Source organism: Canis aureus, chromosome 8, assembly GCF_053574225.1.
Source record: "Canis aureus isolate CA01 chromosome 8, VMU_Caureus_v.1.0, whole genome shotgun sequence".
In the NCBI taxonomy this organism is placed as follows: Eukaryota; Metazoa; Chordata; class Mammalia; order Carnivora; family Canidae; genus Canis; species Canis aureus.
Window position 1 is genome coordinate 32,947,375 of NC_135618.1, and position 25,670 is coordinate 32,973,044.

The window sequence follows — 25,670 nt, forward strand, 5'->3', positions numbered from 1 at the left end:
ATGAGAAGTTGAACAGCACATACAAAAACCTGATATTTATTTAAATAGCATCATGAATAAAAAAACTGATAGATAGCAGTATTCATCTCATGACAACAAACTACTTGAAAATGCTGTAAAACCTAAAAATAATGCATTTTAATTTTCCTAACAGCTTGAAGCAAAATTGGATGTTTTAAAATTAAAACCATATATGGCATTGACTGGTAGGTCTTAATTCAAACAATGAGGCTGTATATGATATTATATTTCCTATTAAGTCCTAGACATTAGCTCAAATATTTGTGTTACAAGAAACAGATTATAACAATTTAGGTAGTTACCCCCTTCAATTATTACCAAGCTCTTGATCAGAGTAGTAATAATATCTTAGGTATATAAGATGTGCTTGTGTGAGTAGTAGGGTGAAGATCCTTGAATGTATCTACATCAGATATAAAGCACAGGTCTGACCTAAATGGGCTGAACTGCATATCAGAAGAGCAGCTTTACAGTTACAACTCTGACCATATGGCTGACTTTGGGCATGTGACCTGTTTCCTCATTGGTAAACCAAAGACAGTGGGTTTACTGATATGAGTCCATTTGAAAGTCTAGCAATCCATGGTTTCAAATAATATTATTTCAGGAATACAAATTCATTTTAGTAGGAATGTGTACAAGATTCTATGGCCTCTGTTTCAAGTCATTCATATGACAGGAACTCTTTCCTTCCTGAGTATCTTCATCACTGCTGTTATATCCTGGTTTTCTGGACTCCGCCATGCTTATAGCACATGTGTCAAAGACTAGTTGCACCAGATGGGTTAATCAGGCAAGGAAGACTTTCTTCGACTATTGCAGTAGAAGCAAGATATTGGAGCAGGCCCAGTGGCCCAGGGGTTTAGCGCCACCTTCGGCCCAGGGTGTGATCCTGGAGACCAGGGATGGAGTCCCACGTCGGGCTCCCTGCATGGAGCCTGCTTCTCCCTCTCCCTGTCTCTGCCTCTCTCTCATTCTCTCTCTCTCTCTCTCTCTCTCTCTCTCTCTGTGTCTGTCATGAATAAATAAATAAGCAAATCTTAAAAAAAAAAAAAAGAAGCAAGATATTGAACTCAACCATGCTGAAACAAAAAGCAGGAGAAATTTTAAACAGTGGAGTGAGCTATGGAAAAGTACTAAAGGACTTGAAGAGAAGTCAAGTGATTAGACCATTTGTATTTGCTGGTGATACTTAATCAAAGTTAGGCTCCGACCCTTTCACAGACATTGGGAGTAAGGAACCCTATCTTTCTTGTTAATTGTATTTCAAAAGGATGTCTCCCAGGATCTTTAAGAAAGATTTTCCTGGGTTGTATAAGATTTAGATGCCAACAGAGCAGAGAAAGAATTTATAATTGCAAGTTTTTGAAAGTAAGTACTCTAAGAAAAAGAAGGCCAGGGATCTACAGTCAGGAAGAAGACTGCCTAAAATTTAGTCAAGCTGAGGAGAAAATTAAGGTTCTCTTGGTAAAGTGTCCTTGTAAACCAAATATTGTGGGTTGGAAGAGGCCAAACAGGGACTCTCCAGAGACCAACAAGACCTAGAAATAACCCCCACTAGTATTATGACTGGACACTTAAGGCAGCTTGCATATAGGCAGCTTATTTACTGCCATTTCTCCAATGCCCAGCAGGTGCCTGTCACATAGTGGTAATTACATAAAAAGAATACTCAGGGTGCAAAAAACTAATCTCTGTGAATCAATTCATGAAGATGGTTGTTTTTCCTCCTGCCTTCAGCAACAGTGACTGAATGTGAGTACACTAATCTGCTATCATGACTCTCATTAACTCTAAGCTGCAATGTCTTAAAAGCAGGAATCTATTTTACCCCTCTCCAGAGCCACCTGGGGAATCAAGAAGGGGCTAAATTCAAGTTTCAGTTCTGATGCACAGTATTTGGTTGACCTTGAACAAGTTTCCTAACCTTTATGAATCTTAGTTTTTCATCTTTACAAAAGAAATAATATCGGTATCCACTTCATAGGGTTGTTGTGAAGGTTAAATACAAGAATGCATGGAGATAAGAAGCACTAAGCAGAGGACTTTGCACAGAGTAAGTATTTAATAATTGCTGGCTTCTTTTATTTTATTTTATGTTTTTATTTATTTACTTTTAAAATTTAAATTCAATGAATTAACATAAACTTTTAAAATTTAAATTCAATTAATTACTTTTAAAATTTAAATTTAATTAATTAACTAATTCATTATTAGTTTCAGAGGTAGAGGCCAGTGATTCATCAGTCTTATATAATACCCATTGCTCATTAGGTTATGTGTTCTCCTTAATATCTATTACCCAGTTACCCTTCTCCTCCAGTGACCCTCAGTTTGACTCCTATGATTAAGAGTCTCTTATGGTTTGTCTCCCTCTCTAATTTTGTCTTCTTTTATTTTTCCCTCCCTTCCCTTCTGATTCTCTGTTTTATTTCTTAAACTCTACATATGAGTGAGATCGTCTGATAATTTTCTTTCTCTGATCAAGTTATTTTGCTTAGCATAATACCCTCTGGTTCCATCCACATAATTGCAAATGGCAAGATTTCTTTTTCTAATGGCTGAGTAGTATATTCCATTGTGAATATATACCACATCTTCTTTATCTAGGCTCTTTCCATAGTTCGGCTATTGTGGACATTGCTGCTATAAACATTGGGGTGCAGGTTCCTTCAGATCACCACATTTGTATCTTTCGGGTAGATATCTAGTAGTGCCATTGCTGAGTCATAGAGTAGCTCTATTTTCAACTTTTTGAGGAAAGTCCCATACTATTTTCCAGTGTGGCTGCACTAGTTTGCATTCCCACCAATAATGTAAAAGGGTTCCCCTTTCTCCATGTCCTTGCCAACATCTGCCATTTCCTGACTTCTTAATTTTAGCCATTCTGACAGATGTGAGGTGGTATCTCATTATGGTTTTGATTTGTATTTTCCTGATGCCGAGTGATGTGGAGCATTTTTTCATGTGCCTGTCAGCCATTTGTATGTCTTCTTTGGAGAAACGTCTGTTCCTGCCTCCTGCCCATTTCTTGATGGGATTATTTGTTCTTTGGGTGTTGAGTTTGATAAGTTCTTTATAGATCTTGGATACTAGCCTTTTATCTGATAAGATATTTGCAAATATTTCCTCACATTCTGTAGGTTGCTTTTAGTTTTTTTGATTGTTTCATTTGCTGTGCAGAGGCTTTTTATCCTGATGAAGTCCCAAGAGTTCATTTTTGCTTTTGTTTCCCTTGCCTTTGGAGACATGTCTAGGAAGAAGTTGCCACAGCCAAAGTCACAGATGTTACTGCTTTTGTTCTCCTTTAGGATTTTGAAGCATTCCTGTATCACATTTAGCTCTTTCATCCATTTTGAGTTTATTTTTGTGTATGGCATGAGAAAATGGTCCAGTTTCATTCTTCTGCATGTGGCTGTCCAATTTTCCCAGCACCATTTGTTGAAGAGACTATCTTTTTCCATTGGGTATTCTTTCCTGCTTTGTTGAAGATTAGTTGACCATAGAGTTCAGGGTCCATTTCTGGATTCTATATATATGATGCTTGCTAAAAGCTTGAAAGATAGATAGAAGATAGATAGATAGATACCTACTAAAGCAGATGTGTGATATTTTAACTCTACTACTGTTTCTGTCCTAGGTATTTGAACTTTGGATAAAGAAGTAGAAAATCATGCATTCACTGAACAGACCCAATATACCCAAATGTGTCAAAGATTTCATCTTCACTGATGAATAAATAAAAGTAAACAAAATGAAATTCTTATTTTCAAAGGAGAAATTAACTAAATTTCTTACAAATCTGTGAAATAAAAAAATGAACACAATTCATTGCTTTCTAATTATTTTTTCCCATTGTTGAGTATCTGTTCTTGTTTATTTGCTTTTTGCTTAATTGCTTGAGATAGGATCCCACTAATATTTGAATTACTTTCCTTTCTCCATTTACTTGGTAAAGCACATTGACACCCTCAGCTGAAAGGCATTTTTTAGTAATAGAAGGTCTTCTTTAGAGAGATTTGATGGTCTTTCCAAAGATATGGTACCAGGTTGTTTCCATTCTCCTGTGTGTGCATTTGGTGAGATCTCCAAAAGACAAACATTCACTGTAGTTAATAATCTTTTAAGGGTTATGGTAATTTGCTGCAATTGTATAAAACAGTGCTCTTTTAAAAATGAAAGCCTGAATGGAAAAATATAAGGGATTTCTATTTAGGAGAGCATTTTGTATCAATATGTCAAATAATTCTGATAATAAAAATGTACAAAAAAATAAAAGGTTAGTAATTTGTTTGAGAGACTATGTCAACAATAGATCTGTCTATATTCTTTTCAAGGAATTGAATGTCCAAGACCTTATTTATATGCATAGCTTTTCTCAAGTATGATGCACTGTTTCTCAAAAAGTTATAAAGCATTTCCCTGAATTTAAAAAAACACATATTCTGTTGAGACTACAATTGATAATAAATGATGTCCTGGTTTGGAAGACCACTCCAACAGTAAGGAATTCACATCAACCTTCTGAGAAGGCAGCATGTCTTTCCAACTTTCAGCCTCTGATCGGAATGACTTGTGTTTGCATCTTTCTTAACATTAAGACTTCTGTTTGAAAACAAAAGTTTTCATTTACTGTATCTGGGAAAGAATGAGGGATATTCCTATACTGGAAAAGATTTTCAACTCAGAGTTTATGCTTTTATTATAAAAATGTTCACATTAACTAGTCCTATGAAAGTACCAAAAAGTATAAAGACTTGGGATCTATTCTTGAGATAACTAATCTGTTACCCATTTCTCTAGTTCCTCGTACAGTAAAAATTTTTGAAAAGGGAAATTTATACCACTAAATCTTCAGTACAGTCTTACTGTGTTTTGCCGGTTCTCTCTTGAATCCAATCCAATCAGGCTTTCATCCCAACACCCACAAAATTTGCTCTTATCAGAGTCTCTCAAGACCTCCATGTCATTAAATGCCGTAGTCAGTTCTCAAACCTCTTTGCAACATTTGTCTTTCCACCTCAAAATAATTCTGCATGTGCCTTGTAGGACATCAAATTTCCCTGTTTGCCTTCTATCTTTCTGAGAATTCTTTTTCAGTCTCCTTATCTGGTTCTTCCTCATTTCCTCAATTACTCAATGTTACAGAGCCCATGGGCTTAATTTTTTGTACCTCTTATTTTCTAAATAATGCATTCTTTTGGTAATCTCATCACATCTCATGCATGTAAATGTCATATATTTATAACATCATAACATTTTATATCTGTAGCCCAGACTAGTCCCTGAAACTCTAGACTTAGGTATCAACTATCTACTTAACAAATCGACTTGAATGTCCAATGGGTGACTTAATGTGTCCAAAACAGAGACTCTGATAATGACTATAAAATTTGCTTTAAAAAACAAACAGTATTCCACAGTGTAGTTAATGGAAATCTCCATTCTTCTAATTGCACAGGTCAAAACTTGAGGTGTCCTCTCATAATAATAAAAATGCAAATTAATACTACACTGGGATACTGTCACATTTGCAAAAATTCGAAAGTTGACAACATTCTATCGCAGTTGGGGAATGGCTGTTGCGAGACAGGCAATTTCATACATTGCTTGTGGGGAATGTTAAATAGCAAAATTCCTCTGAAGGTTATTTTGGTGATATTTAACAGAACTACATTTGCAGGGCAGCCTGGGTGGCTCAGCAGTTTAGCGCTGCCTTCCGACCAGGGCATAATCCCGGAGAGCCGGGATCAAGTCCCACACTGGGCTCCCTGCATGGAGCCTGCTTCTTCCTCTGCTTGTGTCTCTGCCTCTGTGTGTGTGTGTGTGTGTGTGTGTGTGTGTGTGTGTGTGTCTGGGAATAAATAAATACAAATCTTTAAAAAAAACCTACATTTGCATTTACCTTTTGATCCAGCAATCCTACTTTTAGGAATTTGCTCTGTAAATACCTCACAAAATAAGGAAATATGTACGCACAAGGTTTTTCATAGCAGCATTTTTGTTACTTTTTTTTAAGATTTTTTTTTTAAGATTTTTTTATTATTTATTTAGATACACAGAGAGGAGAGAGAGAGAGAGAGAGAGAGAGAGGCAGAGACACAGGCAGAGGGAGAAGCAGGCTCCATGCAGGGAGCCTGACGTGGGACTCGATCCCGGGTCTCCAGGATCAGGCCCTGGGCTGAAGGTGGCGCTAAACCACTGAGCCACCTGGGGTGCCCGCATTTTTGCTATTTTAAAATATTAGAAACACCTTAAATGCCCATTCCTAGAAATTAACTAAATGAACCGTGGTTCATACATCCAATGGAGTGCTCACAATTCTACAGAAGAAGCAGTAGCATCCCTATGAATGAATATGGAATAATTTCCAGTATAGATTATTATGTAGAAAAACAGTATATAGAGATACAAGTGTAATTTACTTACTGTCTCTCAGATAGGAAAAGTAGAAACAACGTACATGTGTATCTGTTTACTTTTGAAAAAGAAATAAAGTGATGATAACTAAATGCTAATGTAACTGGCTGATTGGTAGATGGAAATCAGAGGGCAGAACTCTGAGAATGGCTCTTTGTATACTTTAGACTTTTGGAACAATTTAATGTTTTATAATTAAAAAAATAAACTAAGTAAAAATTAACTGGAGCAATCTGAAATTGAATACAAATAGGAACAAATAAAATAAACAATGTAATAAATAGAATATATAACCACAAAGGGAAAAATATACTAAATAATGTCTGTTCATGGTACTTTGGTTATACACCCTCAGTCTAAAGATAATAAGAGTTGCACAGAAATCTTTCACTTAATTTAGTAGAATTTGTCTTTGTTACAGTATAGATGTGGCAATTCTCAATTATTTCTTGTATATTGTAGAATTGAGCCCATACGTAAATACACTCATAATGTCAGATCCAAACTTTCACTGTGGGAGAAGGAAAAATACAAACTGGGAATGTGGGAAAGCAAGAAAGAACATTATAATTGGGACTTACATTTGAATTGGAAATCTCAGTGGGAACACGTGGAATTCCCTTACCTCCATCATTTCTTTCCTCAACTCTCATTATCTTGATGAGGCCCTAAATCACCCTTTCCTGTTCCCCTTCTCCATTTTTTTTCTGTTTCTTGGTATCACTTTCTGTTTTACCCATCTTTGTTTTTGTCTATCCCACTAGAGTGCACACTCTACATATCTATTCTGTTCATTGGTGTGTTCCCAGAGCTTACAATCGTGCTAGGCACATTAAAGACCCTCAAATACTTCTTTACTTAATTAAGTAAGCAACAGACTAACTAAACCTACACAAAAAGTCAAAGAACAAATGGTATATACAGTATATAAATATAGTACATTATATAATATGGATTATATAATACCACATGAATAAATATATTGAAACAAAATGTGTTCATAAATTTGCATAAAGGAGATATTACATGGATGGAATGATAATGGAAGGCTAAAAATTGAACTGGAGCTTGACTAACAGGAACTGGAAAATAAAAAGAGTATTTATGGAAGCACTCGACTGAGGAGTCACTGTTTGTATCCCAGAAAAATAGTAAATTATTTTGAAAATATGATTCTTCAAAATATGCATTTTAAAATAGATTGAAAATTATTCTACCAATACCCCTCTCACACTTAAATCTTCCAAAACACCATTACTCTATCTTATGAAAAAACAGAGAAAACAGACAAGAGATGCTCCAGTTAAAGATGTTGAGCAGTCACTGTGCTATTAATTACCCAACCTAGAAACTTAAATCAAAGATTCCTAATCACATAAGCATCTCTACTGTAGTTTATGAATTATATCAAAACCAAAAGGCATTTTCTGATATTATGTCACATTTTTTCCTCTTCATAGGTCTGATCAATTCATTCTTTTTTAAAATTCAGAATTTGAGTGAAAAATCAGGAAAACATGTTACTACCTCTTCTGTACTTCTCTAGAATTTTAAGTTACTAATCTGGGAGATCCTTTACCTTTTGAAGGATCTGAGAAGACTGTATCACTCACTATGCAATTAATGTCTTTTTCCTCTTTTCAAGAAAAAAAAACCTGAATTTACTGAAGTATGACTATTGTATACTATTCATAAGAAAGCTATACCAACCTGCGTATGTTCACAAAATAAATTACATATTGCAGATAACATTTGCATAATTCTGAGAAAAACTCCCTTTGTTCAGAAAGTGCCTATGTTTTCTATTTAATAAACCAAAAGAACTTCTGGTTAAGTCTCACTCAGATGTTGTTATGATGTGATGAGTTATCATTATAGTCTATTATTTATGTCCCAGAAGAAACAAAAATCAGAACATCTTTGTGCCTATCCAGAAGTCATCCAGTCATGCACACAGAGCTTGTCTGAGATTGTGAACAAACACCTCTGTATCACCTCTCTACCTCCAACTGAACTCTGTCAGTAAGGAATCCGGAACTACTCAGACACATAAAGAAAATCTCCCCTCTGGCAGTGTGCTAAAAATCAATGGTTGATATCTGAAGTTTCTTAACATTGTCTTAGATAAAGAATGATTGTACAGTACACTAACCGTTTACTTGGCTTCTTTTAGTATCCTAAAACATCCAGTTTTGTTTGTTGTTTGTTTTCTTACAAAGAACCACAGTGGGACCTTCTCCAGAAAAAGAAGTCATCCCTAATTTGGGCAGTTCTAAAATAATGCAAAATTGTATCATCATCATTAATCACATTACTTTGCATTGTAATTATTTGGTTACTTAATCTTCTTTTTCCATCAGCCTGTAATCAACTCAAAAGAATTTCAACCTAATGGATCTCCATGCTATGTTTGATGTAATATTTAGTACATGGATAGCATATAATATAAATTTCTAAAAAGAATATACAAAGTGAAGTTCATTAAATCTGTGAATGATGTAATGCTAGGGAAATGGACAGTTGAGTTACAAAATCAATAATACAAATTATCTCTGAAATCAAGCTAAACTCTAATAAGTGATGTCTTCAAATCTTCTATGCAGATGTTTTAATAATGTACCCAAGTACAGGTCAAAAGAAAATTGACTAAATTGTAATTCATTAAGAAAACTCTCATGGGGTCTAGTTCACAATAAGCTCAAAATAAGTCAATGTGAAATGGCCTCTTGGGGAGTGAATGCAGGATTAGGGTGGTGCCCTAGGGGCCACCCCATCCTCATCTCCAGAACCTACACCTCAGGCCACAAGGAAAGTGAAGCTCTTCCCACATTTTAACAGGAAAAGAACATTTTTAGCTCTATGAAGGAAGAGACTGGCTACTGAAAAGATCTAGCTACGGTGTAGAAGCAAAGGGCAAAGAATATACAGAGGAACCACAGAAAGTCCCAGAGGGAAGCAAAAAATGAGAGGGCGACGCAGCTGCAACAATGTAAAAATAGAAACAAGAACTCTCAGCTCAGAAAATAACTGCCTCCTGATGGAGCTAGAATCTCTCTGAAAAGCAACATTCTGAAATCTTCCAAGTGTTCTCAGCATTAGAATGGCCTTGTGAAGACTAGAAGAATTACAGATTAATTACAAGAATATATTTTAGAAAGCTGGACAAGCAAATGATGACATGGAACCAGTAAAATAAACCTCTGTCAAATTTCTGGAGGGCGTTGAGCTGTACCTGACTCGAAACATTAGAATAAACACCTTCCTGGAAAGGAAACTTGCTGTGGAGGAGAGAATCTCCTGGGAGCTGATCAGCAGATGAAAGGTGAAGCTCGGGATTTGCAGCAGAAATTAGCAGAACCGGGGAAGCAAGAGAAGCCTAGAACTCCCATTTCTAGCCCTGTGGAAGCTAAAAGTTGGACACAGCCATTCAAGTCCAAAGCAATGGTCATAGAGCTCACTGAAGAGGACTCGACACTGGTTTAAACATGTGGAGAAAATGAGGGTGACTGGTGGATCATTCAACACGTCTCTCTACCCCCCAAAGCCTGTAACTTCAATGTCTTCACTCAATCTCAAAGTGAATTTTCTGTTGTAAATGGGACATCCTGGGGATCCCTGGGTGGCGCAGCAGTTTGGCGCCTGTCTTTGGCCCAGGGCGCGATCCTGGAGACCCGGGATCGAATCCCACATCGGGCTCCCGGTGCATGGAGCCTGCTCCTCCCTCTGCCTGTGTCTCTGCCTCTCTCTCTCTCTGTGTGACTATCATAAATAAATAAAAAAATTAAAAAAAAAAAGGGACATCCTGACAGACCTATTTATGGAAGTCTCCGAACTGGGCAAGTATTCCGGCATTATAATGGGAAAGTGAGGACTGAAATGGCAGTGACCAATAATAACCTGGCAGTTTCCATGTGCTTCTGAACCATGAAGTATTGGGAAATCCTTGAGAACTAGGAAGCTGCCTTTAAGAATATCCTCACCACCGCCATCACCACAGAATGTGGTCAAGATATTGCTTTAAGAGAACCAGAATGCCCTGGATTGGTCTGCCCATTCAACTAGTTCATGCATGTCCTTTGTATCTCGTACTTCTCAACAGCTGGAGTTGCAGACAGAACCTTTCATGCTTAATGACATTAAGGATTGACAGTATAAACTATTTATAGAATCTCAGTGTCAATTAAGCAGATTTTTTTTTTCTAAAATGTACCTCAATGCCTAGCTAGAATTTGATTAATCTGTCTCATATTGGAGGTGTGCTAGCCTCCAAATGCTGCTTGGAGTGGAAGATAAATTTCATTTTGACCAAGTACAGGGGAAGATATTTTATTTTGTCAATGCTTCCTGGTCATTAGACTGTCTGACTGTCCTGTGTGGTGTTGATTTTATTTCCTGGCCTAGGAGGGTCCTCCATCAAGGGCAGACTGGCCTTTGTAACATGGCCCCTGATAATAGGGCTTTATTCAAAACCTTATTGAATTGATAGAGCTATCCGTTAAAGAAGATTCACATGTGAAGATTGTTTCTGGAAACTTATTTTTCAAGAAATAAAATAACACTGTATATCAAATAATCTATAGCTGAGAAACTGATCATTGCTTCTCATAAATAGATGTCTTAGACTGGAGAAAAGAAGGCACTAATTTCAGGACATTATTCCTAGATTAATAACTTTCCTTTCATTACTAAGTTATTTTTTTAAAAGAAAATGTATCTTTGAGTTGGAAATATACCTTTTATGTATCATTGATACTCAGTAGAAGAAATGAGGCAAAGTATCTGCCTTCTTAACCTAAGAAGTTTTCTTAATCTGCATCAAAAAGACAGGTCTTACCTTCACCACTGCTATTCAACATATTATTAGAAGTCGTAGCCTCAGCAATCAGGCAACAAAAAGAAATAAAAGGCATTCAAATTGGCAAAGAAGAAGTCAAACTCTCCCTCTTCACAAATGACATGATACAGTACGTAGAAAACCCAGAAGACTCCACCCCAAGATTGCTAGAACTCAAACAGCAATTTGGCAGTGTGGCAGGATACAAAATCAATGCCCAGAAGTCAGTGGCCTTTCTATACACTAACAATGAGACTGAAGAAAGAGAAATTAAGGAGTCAATCCCATTTACAATTGCACCCAAAAGCATAAGATACCTAGGAATAAACCTAACCAGAGAGGTAAAGGATCTAAACCCTAAAAACTACAGAACAAGACAAAACAAAAAAAGCAAAACAAAAAACTACAGAACACTTCTGAAAGAAATTGAGGAAGACACAAAGAAAAAAATATTCCATGCTCATGGATTGAAAGAATTAATAAATATTGTGAAAATATCTATGCTACCCAGGGCAATTTACATGTTCAATGTAATCCCTATCAAAATACCATGGACTTTCTTCAGAGAGTTGGAACAAATAATCTTAACATTTGTGTGGAATTGGAAAAGACCCCGAATAGCCAGGGGAATATTGATAAAGAAAACCAAAACTGGGGGCATCACAATGCCGAATTCAAGTTGTACTACAAAGCTGTGATCATCAAGACATTGTGGTACTGGCACAAAAACAGACACATAGATCAATGGAACAGAATAGAGAGCCCAGAAATGGGCCCTCAACTCTATGGTGGACTAATATTCGACAAAGCAGGAAAGAATATCCACTGGGAAAAGGAGAGTCTCTTCAATAAATGGTGTTGGGAAATGGTGCATGTGCAGAAGAATGAAGCTAGACCATTGTCTTACACCAGACACAAAGATAAATTCAAAATGGCTGAAAGGTCTAAATGTGAGACAAGAATCCATCAAAATCCTAGAGGAGAACACAGGCAACACCCTTTTTGAACTTGACCACAGCAACTTCTTGACATCTATGAAGGCAAGGGAAACGAAAGCAAAAATGAATCATTAGGACTTAATCAAGATAAGAAGCTTCTGCACAGCAAAAGAAACAGTCAACAAAAACAAAAACAAAAAAAAAAAAAAAGAAAAAGAAAAAGTCAACAAAACTAAAAGACAACCACAGAATGGGAGAAGATATTTGCAAATGACCCATCAGATAAAGGGCTAGTTTCCAAGATCTATAAAGGACTTATCAAACTCAACAGCAAAGAAACAATCCAATCATGAAATGGGCAAAAGACAGAACAGAAATCTCACCGAGGAAGACATAGACGTGGCCAACAAGCACATGAGAATATGCTCCGCATCACTTGCCATCAGGGAAATACAAATCAAAACCACAATGAGATCCCACCTCACACCAGTGAGATTGGGGAAAATTAACAAGACAGGAAACCACAAATGTTGGAGAAGAGGTAGAGAAAGGGGAATCCTCTTGCACTGTTGGTGGGAATGTGAACTGGTGCAGCCACTCTGGAAAACTGTGTGGAGGTTCCTCCAGGAGTTAAAAATAGACCTGCCCTACGACCCAGCAATTGTACTGCTGGGGATTTACCCCAAAGATACAGATGCAGGGAAACGCCGGGACCCCTGCACCCTGATGTGTATAGCAGCAATGCCCACAATAGCCAAACTGTGGAAAGAGTCTCCGTGTCCATTGAAAGATGATGGATAGAGAAGCTGTGGTCTATGTATACAATGGAATATTCCTCAGCCATTAGAAGAGACGAATACCCACCATTTGCTTGACGTGGATGGCCTGGAGGGTATTATGCTGAGTGAAATAAGTCAATCGGAGAAGGACAATCATTATATGGTCTCATTCATTTGAGGAATATAAAAATCAGTGAAAGGGAATAAAGGGAAAGGAGAGAAAATGAGTGAAAATATCAGTGAGGGAGACAAAACATGAGAGACTCCTAACTCTGGGAAATGAACACGGGGTGGTGGAAGGGGAGGTAGGCGGGGGTGGGGGTGACGGGCACTGAAGGAGGAACTGGCAGGATGAGCACTGGGTGTTATGCTATATGTTGGCAAATTGAACTCCAATAAAAATAAATAAATTAAAAAAAAAAAAAAAAAAAAAAGACAGGTTTTGGAACACCCAGGTGGCTCAGCGGTTGGGCGTCTGCCTTCAGCCCAGGGCGCGATCCCGGAGTCCCCGGATCAAGTCTCAATCAGGTTCCCTGCATGGAGCCTGCTTCTTCCTTTGCCTGTGTCTCTGCCTCTCTCTGTGTGTGTCTCTCATGAATAAATAAATAAAATCTTTAAAGAAACAAAAAACAAACAAACAAAAAAAACCAAAAACACAGGTCTTTTTTAAAGATTTTATTTATTTTTTTGAGAGAGTGAGCAAAAGAGAGAGCACAAGCAGGGTGGAAGGGCAGGGGGAAAGAGCAGACCTGGGGCTCTATCCTGGGACCCTGCGATCATGGCCTGAGCCAAAAGCAGACACTTAACTGACTGAGCCGCCCAGGTGCCCCAGGCTTTTATTTTTTTTAACAACAACAACAAAACAAGAGGAAGTAATGTTCAATTTATTTCCAGCTGAGTGATAACCCTGTGATGATGTTTTGTTTTGTTTTTTATAGATTTTGTTCATTTATTCATGAGAGGCACAGAGAGAGAAAGACAGGCAGAGGGAGAGCAGGCTCCCCACTGAGCAGGGAGCCCGATGTGGGACTCGATCCCAAGACCCCAGGATCATGACCTGAGCCAAAGGCAGACCCTTAATCACTGAGCCACCCTGGTGTCCCTGTAATGATGTTTAATAGTGCGATACATTTTTGTATTTTGATGTTGTCTCATCTCACATGGCAGTAAGGAGCTGTTTTGACTTCTGTTTGTTTTTATTTAACTAAGTCACTAATATGAAAAATCAATCAAAATTTTATAAATGTTTCCATTGAAGTAGGCTTTTAGTGACATATGTTGGAGCAGTGTATATATTGCTAAAGGTATTTTAGCATTTGATTATTTAATTGAGTCTTCTCAGTTTCCATTATAGATAGTAATAATCCGTATTTCCCTTCTCTCAAATCTATCTTATTCCACAGATTTGTTGTATGGAACAAAATTTGTTTTGAAGAAAAAAATAGACTCACGCAAGTTTAGGGACTACAGTAAGTAGAGCAAATTATCTATTTGTTGTTGTAGTTGTTCTATCCGTAGACGCTGAAGAAATGGAAGAGTCTAAGAAAAATCCCAAACCCCGTAGCATGGCTTCTACTCAGGGCCAGGATGAGGGTGAGGCCAGAGAAGTACCAAGTTACAAAATTTAAGAAGATGCAAAGGGGCCTTTCCTGATTTGATCTTTTCCAGTCCCATCTTTCAGTGTCCATACCTTGCAGCCTATACCCCAAGTCTATTGAAACACTAGTTTTTAAATGTGCCACGCTCATGATAGTCTCTCATGAAACACCTTTCCTTCTGTCCATCTAAAATTACTTTCCCTATAGCTGTCCGATATGGGGAAGAGTTCTGGAAAACGCTTCATCCACACAAAATTGAATGGATTCCCTACTACCCTTGGTATAATAGTTATCACACTGTAGGCATAGTTTTCTTTCTCAAGTCTAATTTTATTGAAGTATAATTTGCATTAATAATGTTATACTATACTATGTATATCCTTCCATTGGCTTATATATTTCATTTCTCTCAACAATTGTGTTACTTTTAGTGTACAATTCTTATATGTATTTAATAAGCTCCATTCCTAGATATTACATGTTTTTGATGTCAATTTGACATCGACAAACTTTTGACATTCACATCGTAATTTAATTTTTAATTATTCCTTGCTAGTATAGAGAAATACAGTTGACTTTCCTATACTGGTTTTGTATTTCATGATCTTGCTAAATACACTTTTAGTTCTCGTAGCTTTTTTGGAGTTTCTTGTGATCTCTTACATACATGATCATTTCATGTGCAAATACAGACCTCATCCTTTCCAGTTTATATACCTTATATTTCTTTTATTTACCTTATTATCCTGACTGGGAACTCCAGTAGAATGCTGAAAAGCAATGTTATGTTATCTTGATTTTTTTTCCCCAAATGTAGAGCCATTAAATATGCTGTTAGATGAAGGATTTTGTAGATGCTCTTTTTCAGTGTAAGGAAGTTTCTACCTATTCCTGCTATCTTGAAAGCTTTATCATAGTTTGATATTGTTTTGTCAATCCTTTTTCTCCATCTATTGAGATTATCATAAGGTTTTTCCCTTTATTTTACTAATATGGTAAATATATTGATTGATTTTCAAATTACAAATAATTTTGTACTCCAGAGATAAGTTGCATTTGGTCATTATGTAATATATTTACTATACATTACTGGATTTGATTTTTCTGATGTTTTATACAAAAATTTTGGCATTTATTTCTCAAAAAGTATTCATCTGTAGGTTTGTTTTCTGTAATACTACAACTTTGTAACGTTAACACCATAAAATGAATTTTGAAGTGTTCCTTCTTTTTGTATTTTGCGAGTCTGTGAATGGTAGACATTAGATCTTTCCTTAAGGTGTGTCTAGAATTTACAAGTGAAGTTCATGGGACTGGGTTTTTCTTCATGGGAAAGTGTTTAATATAAAATTTAATTTATTTCTTAGTTATATTGATATGCAAATTTTATTTCCTTTGGGGGCAAATTTTGTAATATATGCCTTGCAAAGAATTTACCTACTATATCTATTTTAGTGGCAAATTTATCAACATGCTCTTCATATCATACTGGCCCTTTATTATCCTCCTAATGTCTATAGAATCTGTAAGAATATCCTTTTTTCATTATTGTCATTGGTAATTGATATAATTTTCTTTTTTCCCATTCAACTTAGCATGTTTTCAATTTTATTGACACTGTGAAAGAAAACCCTTTGGTTTCTCCTACTTCTTTTCCATTTTTCTTTACATTGTTTTCTGTTCTTATTATTGCCTCCTACTTAATAGATTCTTTTTTATTATTTTTATTTTATTTATATTTCTTTTATTATTATCACTTATTTTAGATTAATTTGTTTTCTCGTTTATGAAACTCAGATAATGCATTTTAGACATATTTTATTATTTTCTAAAATAAAAATTAGAGTTATAAATTTCTTCTCTATAATGCCTCAGTTGCATCACCCAAATTTTGATATATTGTGTTTCCAAAGTCATTTAGTAAAAAATATTTTCTAAATCTTCATGTAATTTCTACTTGACCCATGGGGGTTTTGACCTATTAGGTTAAGTTGGTCAATATCTATTGATTTGTGTATTTGTTCTATCCATTACTAAGAGAGGATTATGGAGATTTACAAATATAATTGTTGATTTATCTTTCAGTTTTGTCAATTTTTGTTTCATGTGTTAGACTATTTGATTTTATCTCACACATAACTAAGATCTTTCACTTATTTTTCAGCTTTTTTTCTCTACGTATTTCAGTTTGAATCATTTCTTCTTCTTTTTTAAAAAAACTTACCATTCCAGCCATTTTATTTTATTTTAAAGATTTTATTTATTTATTCATGAGAGACACAAAGGAGACAGAGAGAGAGAAAGAGAGAGAGAGAGAGAGGCAGAGGGAGAAGTAGGCTCCATGCAAGGAGCCTGACATGAGACTTGATCCGGTTCTCCAAGATCAGGCCCTGGGCTGAAGGTCGTGCTAAACTGCTGAGCCACTGGGCTGCCCTGAATCATTTCTTCTAATATATATTCAAGATCATTGAGCTTTTCTTCTGCAATTTCCAATCTGTTGTTAATAACACCCATTAAAATTTTCATTTCATATGTTGCATCAACTCTAAAATGCTTACTTCATATATAGATACATATATACATATATACCTGTAGATATATATGTATATACTTTTCACTGTAGCTTCATCACATTTATGTTTTTTTAAATCATTCAGCACATTTATAATCACTATTTTAATGCCATGGATAATCCTATAATCTTTGTCATTTCTGGGTCTTTTTCTATTAGCTATTATTTCTCCTTGTGGTGGGTCACATTTTCCTGCTTCTCATAATTTTTTATTGAATTTTAGACAGAATAAAACTTACTTGTTAGTTTTTAAAATGATTTTCTATAAAGAATGGTGAACCTTGTTCTATTGGACAATCAAGTAACTTGTGAGTTAGCTTAATTGTCTGGGAACTTGTATTAAGGTACCCTTATTAACCCTTACCCTTGCCAAGGTAAGTCTAAAGTAGATTTTTCTCTAAGTCATTCGGCAACTGTGCTAAGTGTCCTGTGTGTTCAGTGACATCCCTCCACTTTGCCTGATTGAGACTCAAATGTGTCATAGCAGTTTGTGAACTCTGGTTATAACTAAGTGGTAGTTTTCCTTGTTCCACCTCATGGATTTTATCCCTACATATGTGGAGTTTGTAGTCAGTCAAAAACTCAAATACCCATGTGTATATCTAGGACTCGTTTTCTGTGTAGATCCCAGATTTCAGCAACTTTAACCTCCTCAAACTTTGATCTCTGTCATTCCTGGGTTCCCCTTTCTCTACCATGGTCCTCTGGATGTTTTAGAAGAGAATCTATTCCTTGTCTTTCTTCCAGCTTCTAGAAGCTTACCATATTCCCTAAGTTATTCCATAGTCACATTTCTTAGCACATTTCTTAGCTCTTGGCCACATTATTCCAATCTCTGATTCTGTTATCACATCACAGTCCTCTTAAGCTTATCCTCCTACCTTATTCTCATAAGGACATAATGTTTGCATTGAATCCACCCAGATAATCCAGGATAATCTCTCCATCTTAAGAATTTTAGTCAGTGTGCCAAGCCCCTTTTGCCATATAAAGTAATATATTCACAGGTTCTGACAGTTAAGACTTCAACATCTTTAAGAGGCTATTATTCAACCTATCATATTTGGTGACTTATGTAACAATTTACAAAGAATACATTTACATGAAGATTTTGAATGTATTGTTTTTTGGGGGGTTAGCATTTTGGATCTTTTAACTAAGCAGAAAGGAAGGGACTTTATTAAATGTCTATGGAAGTGGGCTAGTAGGTGGAGAAGATAGCGTAATACTGACAGTTCTTCAGATAAACAGAACTAATAGGATGCAGAAACAGAGACAGAGATATTTGAGATTTATTTTAAGAAGTTAGTCCATGTGATTGTGAGGGCTGGCAAGTCTGAAAATTCTGTGGGGCAGGCCAACAGGATGGAAATCCTGGCAAGAGTCAATGTTGCAGTCTTGAGCCAAAAGCAGTCTGAAGGCAGAATTTGTTCTTCCTCTGGGGATCTCAGTCTTTTTTCTTAAGACCTCTGATTTAATGAAGCCCACCAATTTACTCCAAGTCTGATGATTTAAGTGTATACATCTAAAAAATACTTTTAAAAAAATTTTATGAATTTCATTTTTTTTTCATTTAAATTCAATTTGCCAACATATAGTATAACATCCAGTGTTCAGAGGATCCCTGGGTGGCTCAGCAGTTTAGCTCCTGCCTTTGGCCCAGGGTGCCACCCTAGAGTCCCGGGATCGAGTCCTTTGTCAGGCTCCCAGCAAGAGCCTGCTTCTCCCTCTGCATGTGTCTCTCTGCCTCTCTCTCTCTCTCTATGTCTGTCATGAATCGATAAAAAATAAAAAATAAAATCTTAAAAAAATATCCAGTGTCCATCACATGACATTCCCTCCTTAATGCCCATCACACAGTTACCCCATTCCCACACCCACCTCCCCTCCGACAACCCTCTGTTTCCCACTGTCAAGAATCTTTCATAGTTTGACTTCCTCTCTAATTTTTCCCCCATTAAGTTTCTTCCTTTCCCTTATGGACTCTTTTCTTAAATTCCACATATGAGTGAAACCATATGAAAATCATCTTTCTCTGATTGATTTACTTCACTCAGCATGATGCCCTCCAGTTCCATCCATATCGATGTTAAAAAATACTTTCACAGTAAGATCTAGACTGGTGTTTGACCAAACAGCTAGACATCAGAGACCAGCCACGTTGTCAGATAAAATTAACAATCACAGACAGCGTAGTGTCCATCCTTCTATCCAGTCACCTGTACAGAGGATTTGCTTTAGGCAGAATAGGGTACGCCTCCAACATAGGGATTTTAAAGTGAATATGACATCATCTTGGCACCTCAGCATTTGGAGTCTTTGAGAACACTGGAACTTAAATCTTGGTATGGACTTTCAAATTCTTATATTAAGAAGAGCCTTTTTAAGCAGCTTATCTGGCGGGAAATATCAATGAGAAGGAGCCTACGTATGAGATAAACTTGTGCCAAGAGACTGGTTCCTGAACACATGAGAATATTCCCTGAGAACTTCACTATCCTAAGGGAGATTTGGAAGTTGGTGGATGTCCTTTACAAATTAAGATAAATTATGTCAAAGTTCATATTATAAATCTTAAAATAATTCAATCTGTATCGTAAAAGGGGAAACACCCATGAAAATTCAAGTTACAGTTATTTGTAACCTGAAAATTTCAAATCATTTTTATGACACATAGATCTTAGAGTCCTTAATAGTGTTTAAAATCACTGTGACTTTCTTCACAGTACCTGCAGTAGGCACCTACTGTACACACCAAGAAAACACATTGATCTAGACTTGGAGTTTCTCCAGGCCACTGGAGGAAGGGGGTTGAAATGATAGCACATGCATCTGCTCCCAGCCTTTCTAGAAAGGGGAAGTAAGCACATGCAAAGGCTTAGAGTGAGACAAAGCCCAAGTGGAAGTCTTTGTGTTTTGAATACTGAAGGTCAGGGAGGACCTCACTCATGATGAAGCTAAAGAGGGAGATAGGAGAAAGACCAGTCAATATCACAGAGAGCTTCTGTCGTAATCATGAAGATGATAAGCAGAAAGTGGCATAACCAGGTTTGCATATTTGAAAAGGTCATTCTGACCATAGTGTGAAAGGGGTAGAGTGGATTGGTCAAAATAAATGCATTGTAGACCAATTGAGAGGCTATGGTAATTATTCCAGGCTAGAGGTGACTGTGACTTAGAAAAGCTGATGATGGAGAGAAGAGTGGATACTTGGGGATATTTAGAAGCAAAACCAACAGTCCTGTTGCTAAACTGAACATCCCATATGCAATACCCATTTGTTGGGGTAGGCAGGTTAATGATTATTGCATCTGCAAATATGGAATCCATGGTCGCATTTACATGTTAACAAAGTACAACCAACAAACCACAGTGCAAATTTTTCTCAACACTAAGAAGAAATAGAATGCTCATAATGAGGAAAACTGCTCCTGATTTTCGAAATTGGTATCGGAATGTTATTTGAATTTGACAGCAAAATTCACAGATTATGTAGCTTGCTCTGCTTTGTCATTGAGTCTGTAAGCTAGTGAACAATGTCACCATTTATTCTAGAAGGAATAAGCATCCAACCAAATCAGAGAGCTGAGTAACGGCTCTCAGTAATATTCTCATCAGAACTCATTCTGGCATCAAACTAAGTTCCCCAGACAAATTACCAAGTTTTATACATAAATTTTTCTTCTCCACATTCCTCTCAGCCAAAGCTTTACCTTAACTTACTTTAAATTTCTTTTCTGTTTTTCTTCTCTCCCATAAAATAAATGCCAGTACTTTCACCTCAAAATGCCTTCTCCATTTTATTGTCTTATAACAAATTTTCCTCAGTCTCCAATAGCATATTTTGTACTGAGAATGAAATTGGAAAAAAACATCATTAGATTTGAAGCTCTTTGGGAGGATTTTGTCTTCTTTTCTCCAAAATAGCCCTAAAACCTATGAGAATGCCTGGGATATGTTCAGTGTTGAGTAAATACTTGTTGAATACATAATAAATACATGAATGAATAAATGAGTGAATGAATAAATAAAGTTAACCTAAATGATTCTCAGGTCAGCCTTCTCTAATCCTCCAGAATAGGTCATGCTCTCAAAGGAAACTAGAATATATCACCCCAAAATATGCCACTTTGGCATAATGATTATTTATTATTATCACTTATTTCTTAATCACGTACTTCTTAAGTGATTAAGACACTAAGGAAAAAGCAGGTGCAAGAAGAATGTTCTAACCCTGTTTTTTCTTTCTAAAAGCAAGAGATAAAGCTCCCTTGTGAAAGGTCCTCTCCCTCTACAGAAGGAAGAAAGACATTTTTATCATGGGGAATTTGGGGTTGAGAAATGTGTACAAACAAACCTGGTTACACACTCACCTTTATCTTCCTACGTACTTCACTATTTACTATTCCTGGCCTCAACCTATTTGTCTTATCAATTCCTCACAAATGTATCATTCCTTTGTCGAAAAGGTATAAAAGCTTCCTGTTCCAGTCACTTCTCTGGGTCTTCATTCTCTTATGAAGGCTCTCACATGTAATAATTTAATAAAATTTTCATGCTTTTCTCCTGCTAATCTGTTATTCTTAGGCCCAACCAGAGACCCAAAGAGGGTAGGTAGGATCTTCCTTCCCCACATTCCCTATCGATCATTCTTTTTAAGCCCCATTCTTCTTCTTCATCGCATTGCTCACAATTGTAATTAAGCGATTGAGTAATTGGTTATTTAACTTACATTCTCTAGCATACTCTAAGCTCCATTATGTCAGAGATCATGCTGCTTTAGTCATTGCTATCTCCCTGATGCCTAATACTGAGCCTGGCACACAGAAGTAGGGCAATGGATATTGTTTGCCAAGTGAAAAAATGTTAAATAAAGTAATCAAGAGATATGAAAACTGTTAGGTCAAGGGAAGGAATTTGTAGCTTCAGACTTAACCCAGATTTTGCAGTTAAGGGAATGGAGGCCCAGAAATTTAAGTGACTTGCTCGCTGTTTCAAAGCTAATAAGTAGTCAGGGCTGTATTTCAATCCCAGTTCTCTCCAACTCCATAGCTTGTGCTTTGAAATGGAAACACTGTGCCATGCTGCACCATTTATGCAATGATATATTCATTTAAAGCACCAGAGATCACATTTTAGTAAGAAAAAGAGTTTGTAGTATGAGATGAATCAATCAGCCATATGGAAGGAAGAAAAAAAGAACAGGCTGAAAGCTTCCTTTCACTTTGTACAATATGAATTGTCACAGGAATCAAATTTGGCACATACTGTAAAGCAGAGAAAAAAATTATCCCACATCGGATGTAAAATGTGACTTGCATTTTGCCTGTGTTTTTGAAATCCTGAAGAGGATACCAAAAGACTTGTGGAGTTGAGGGCACGATGTTTTGATGATGAGCTTTTTATGCACTTATCCCCAGGCAGGGAGATGAGGACCTGAAAAATTAAAGCTGACCTCAGACACGATGAATACATTAAGCGAGGAAGCTGCTGGTCCGGGTCAGTCAGCCTTCTTGAAGCAGAGTGGATGTGTCTCAGGACGGGGAGTCTCCAGACGGGGGCAGGGCAAGGAAATGGCCTGTCGGGCCATAAAACATTCACATCTGGTCCTCTTCTGTCTCGTCTCTTTGAGGTGGTTTCCTTGCCTTCAGCAACATCCCAGGCTCACAACCAGGTTCCTCTGCCTGCTAATTGGAACAGAGGTCGATCAAGCCTCCGCCTGCAACCGGCATCTGAGTCTAACAATAGCAAGTAGCTAATAGAGTTATTGTAGGTAATAGAGTCTATGGACCACTAATGATTAACTCTCTCTAACCTGCCGCTTTCGGGTCCCACAGATTGTCACTTCACGGATGGCTCTGCAGTATGGTCTTTGCCACTCTCGAATCTCAAGTGCAGACCTCCTAGCAGGTCCTTATCACAGAATTTCAAAATTCGAAAGCTTTTTAGAGATCACGAGGTACAACACATGCCACATGCGATAAATCATCTTTAAAATGTCTGTCTACCCTAAAGGATCCTCTGGCCTGTGTGGCAACCCTGTGACGGGGAACCGCTGCCTCATGAGGCAGCTTGAACAGATCAAGTCGTTAGAAAAATCTTCCATCATTAAGTCAAAATGGATTTTCTTGGAACATCCACTCCTTATGGCTTCCTCTGCTCTCCAGAATTGCAGAACTCCTTTATCTACATTGTGTAGCTAATGCTGCAAAAGGCCTGGCGTATTGAAAATAGCTCTGGAGTCTTACAACCTTGGACTCAAATGTTAATTCTGGAGTTTAGTAACCATTTATCCTTCCTCAAATTCAGTTTCTCCCCCGAAGGAATGGGGATAACACCTCATGGAATTGCTGTAAGAATTAAATGAGTTAAATGCTACTCAGAACCAAGGGGTAGATCTGGTGGTGAAGAGCACAGACTCTGGAACAAACTGGCTTGTCTTGAAATTTGTCCCCAACACTTAACAGTTCTGTGACTTTGGGCAAGTTACTTAAACTCTCTGGTCTCATTTCTCCATTTGTATAATACCTATGAGGAAAACAATATTACCTATCTCCAGGCTGCTTCTATACGGGAGCATCATTGCCCACTAGGACAGCAGATACTTCTACTGGATCCTCTCTGGTGGATCCAGTGATAATGGTCAACCAACAAAGTGGAAAAGGCAGACAGGCTGTTAGCCACCATCGTCTAGAGCTGTCGCCCATCTCTTCTTCCCACATTCCATTGGCCAGAACTAGTCATGTGCCACATCTGAACATAAAAGGGCTGGGAAATGAAGGCTGGGGCCTTCCAGGGAGAAGAGGAAGTAGGTTAGGTGAGTATATAGTAATGTTTCTGCCACAAACTCCAAGAAAAGTGCTAATATATATTGTCCCTTAAGTGTAGGCCATCATTATTACCATACCATGTGATAATACCAGTTAGAGAAATTATAAGAACCCTTAATATTTAAAATATGATCACATTTGCTGGGCTAAGCATTCTCACTTTTTCCAGTGATTCCTCATATTATCATGGTTTAGGGTCTGCCATTGGTTCTTAGACTTCATAATGTCACTATCATTCCAGAACACAAGGAATACAGAACATACGCATCTGAGCTCATAATGTGCACACAATACGAACGCAAATTAACTGGTCCCATTTTATATTTCTTTATTTTTCTTCATCTCACATTATTCCTGAATCTGTGCCTTGTATTTGCTTTAACTCAGACTTAGCTTCAGGAAATACTACTGATGAGGAGTTTTTAAACTGTGAATTTTAACTTGTGGGTGGGACAAGAAAATTTCAGAAGGTCTAAACCTGCATTTTTAGAATAAAATAGAAAAAATATAGAGTTGCTGTTAAGTTATATGTAAAGCTTTCAGAATCCTAACTTTTAAAATTGGAGAAAAACTTGAAAAGGAAGAAAATTCTCACACAAACTACAACATACATGAAACTTAAAGACATTAGTTTACGTGAAATGAGCCATTAACAGCAGGCAAATACCGTATGAATTTCACTTACAGGAAGTACTGGACTAGTCAAATTCATAGAGCTAGAAAGTAGAAGGGTAGCCGCTGGGCTCTAGGGGATGGGGCTGTGGGACTTACTGTTTTGTGGGTGCAAGTTTCAGCTTGGGAAGATGACAAAAGTTCTAGAGGTGGATGGTGGTAGTGCTGGCACAACAGTGTAAAAGTATGTAATGTTGCTGATCTGTGCACTTAAAAATGGTTCACATAATACATTTTATGTTACATATTTTATCATAATAAAAACAGAGAAAGATTAGAAAGTATGAATGCCTTACACTTCAGTGAGGTAGGTATTGTTTAATAAAACATTTATTTCATATAAATGTGTGCTTAGTCATAAAGTAAATGTATGTCTTACGTAGGTCAAGGTTTAAAAAAAAGCCACTGTTCCAGAAAATAATCATCAAAACAACAAAATAAAGCACATACACTATTTTTCCTGAGCAGATTCACCCTTGTTAAATCTGGGTCCCTAACAATTGTTGCTTTTGGTCCCAGAAATAGTTGCAGCAGTGCACACACACACACACACACGTGCACACACACGTATGCACATACGCACATGCACACGTCACTTCTCACTCATTTGAACTACTCCATATTCTTACATCCTTCCCTTTTCTCCTGCTCACTTTTCTTTTTATCCTTTAAGGGTCAAGATGAACATTGTTCTTCTGGGAGCCCTCCTTGACCTCCACCTCTGACCCTGCTTAGAGAAACATGTATTTCTCTATCATAGCATTTATAACTCTATTGGCAATGCTTAATTTTCTACCTCCCTCACTCAATGATAATCTCTAAGAAGAATGTGTTGATCTTGCTCACTGCTAAATCTTCAGGATTTAGCACAATGCCTGGTGCACTGTTAAGTGCTCAATAACTATCAATGAATGAATGAATAATGACTGAAAATGGAGATATCCTACTAACACACTCAAACTAAAATCTATAACATGATCTTTTAGATAACTCAATTTTTTATTTC

General features: G+C 36.9%; 1 long non-coding RNA gene across 2 annotated transcripts; it reads right to left on the reverse strand.

Annotated features, from left to right (window-relative positions):
* Positions 1–18,440: 18,440 nt before the first annotated feature.
* On the reverse strand, positions 18,441–24,227 carry LOC144318074 (uncharacterized). Of its 2 annotated transcripts, none has more exons than XR_013383929.1 (4): positions 24,153–24,227; positions 22,618–22,846; positions 20,886–21,011; positions 18,441–18,697 (listed from the first exon to the last, which is right to left on the reverse strand). It is a non-coding gene; the product is annotated as an uncharacterized LOC144318074 (long non-coding RNA). The 2 variants fall into 2 exon arrangements; XR_013383928.1 differs by having other exon boundaries at positions 22,618–22,849; positions 24,153–24,222.
* Positions 24,228–25,670: the final 1,443 nt, after the last annotated feature.